This window comes from Gadus macrocephalus, chromosome 10 (assembly GCF_031168955.1).
Source record: "Gadus macrocephalus chromosome 10, ASM3116895v1".
Taxonomy (NCBI): domain Eukaryota; kingdom Metazoa; phylum Chordata; class Actinopteri; order Gadiformes; family Gadidae; genus Gadus; species Gadus macrocephalus.
Window position 1 is genome coordinate 13,423,246 of NC_082391.1, and position 2,505 is coordinate 13,425,750.

The window sequence follows — 2,505 nt, forward strand, 5'->3', positions numbered from 1 at the left end:
CTCACTGCTAGGCCCCTCCACCCGCACCACAGAACACACACACCTACTCCTACACACACACACACACGACACCTACACACACATGCGCACACCCAACGACACCTACACACACATGCACTCACACAACGACTCCTACACACACATGCACACCTACACACACACACACACACACACACACACACACACACACACACACACACACACACACACACACACACACACACACACACACACACACACACACACTTAAATACCCCCCCACACACACACACACACACTTAAACATACACAAACACACACACACACACACACACACACACACACACACAAACACACACCTACACACACTCAAACCAATTTACAAACCAACACACACCACCCACACATACACTTACACACCAACACACACACACTTACAAACCCCCCCACACACACGAGCACACACACACACACACACACACACACACACACACCACACACACACACACACACACACACACACACACACACACGCACACACACACACACACACACACCCATGCACCCACCTCAAACTTCGGTTCTCAGCGGTTATGCTAACCGCCGCTGTAATTGTCTCTGTGCTCATTAGGACACTGAGTGTGTAATGGTAATTAATCCGTCATTTGCCGACGCGCGAACATGAGCCACTGAGGTATGCTGTTCCCCCATAATGCGCTAGCACGCTACAAGAGGACAACGCCGTGCTAATTTAGCTCATCACCGTTAATCGGTTGCTAAGTGCCTTTAATTACCAAGGTGGGCCCTGGGAGTTGGGGGAAGTTATAGGTAGAGAGAGAGAGAGAGAGAGAGAGAGAGAGAGAGAGAGAGAGAGAGGGGTGAAGGAGGAATAGAGGAATCTTCCGGTGAAAATATGTGAACTTAAAAAAAACGGCAATAAATGGCCGATGGTGGAAAAGGGCCGTCTCATCGTTTCACTTTACTTTATCTGCGTGCTTCACTCTTTTCCTCTCCCCCTTCCTCCCTCCCGTCCCTCCCTGTTCTGTCCCTACCTCCAGCCTCTCTTTCGCTCCAACATCTCCTCTCGTCACTCTCTTTCTCCCGATATTATTAACTCATTAGGTTTTTTTCATTATTTTTAATAAAAGATGAGTTATGGCTTTAGTGTCGGTGTGACAGCCCTATACCCCCCACTCCCCCATCCGCACCCTCTATCCCTCTCTCTTCTCCTTCGTCTCTCTCTCTCTCTCCTCCCCTCCGACGGTTCATCCCTTGGTTTTTTCTCCGAGTTCTCCACCCTTCTCGCCCACTTCGTGTGTCGTCCTTTATCCGTTTGACCCCTGAACCCCGCTGCCCGTCCTCCCTCTCTCTGGTTAGAACCTTCTGTCCATCCGTCCGTCGGCCACATCCATCCATCATCGCATGCTCCTAGCTCTGCTCAGCCCTTAGATGGCATTCATAAGATTTATGATTCATGATTTCTCCCTCTCTCTTGTGCATGTGTGTGTCTGTGTGCATGTGTCTCTGTGTGTGTGTGTGTGTGTGTGTGTGTGTGTGTGTGTGTGTGTGTGTGTGTGTGTGTGTGTGTGTGTGTGTGTGTGTGTGTGTGTGTGTGTAAGGGAGGGATGAGAGACTTGTCAATGACAGGCTTAAATAATGACAGACTGTAAGATTGATAGCTTATACAAAAGCAGGTATGTGTGTCTGCGCGTGTATGTGTGTGCGTGTGTGTGTGGGAGAGATTGAGGGAGAGGGAAAGAGAGAGAGAGAGAGAGAGAGAGAGAGAGAGAGAGAGAGAGAGAGAGAGAGAGAGAGAGAGAGAGAGAGAGAGAGAGAGAGAAGGAGAGATAAAGAGTGCAGCTGACTAGGAGGAATGGTGCGTTTCTTTTTTCCCCACATAAATTCGATGTTAAAACAGCGATGATGAATGGTTTTCATGTCGGTTTACCTGTCAGTGGTCACTCGAGGGGAGAGAGAGCGAAAGGTAGATTGAAGAATATAGAAAGAGGATAGAGAGGGGGGAGGAACAAGGACAAGGCAGAGTGAGTGAGCGTGAGCAGAGATGGAAGGGACCAGCGACATATGACTACCTTGGGGGAAATGATCTGTGTAACTATGGATAGACTACTGTGAAAAGTAATGAAATCATAATGGCCGTCTACCAGTTACAAAGAACAGCATGACTCTCCATAATACATCTCCTATCATGAGTGGATGTGGAAAGGTTTTTTCTCTTTTGAACATGATGGCCCCTTTAATAACAGCTTTTGTGATGATTTATTCAAACGATGGTTGGAAGTTTTCGTAATGGCATTGACTTTTTTCCTTAAGTGCCACACTGGAAAAGTCTCTCGCTCAAAACGTTTTGTGTGGAATACCTGAGTCCAGGATGTTCTGAGCTTCTAGCCTGGGCCATAACTAAAAGTTAGAACACCCACATTTGCAAAAAAACCTTTATCTGTTCTACTCATTTTTCTGTGAGATAGTCCATAAATGGATTTCATTCGTGCAAAAACAAACACAGAA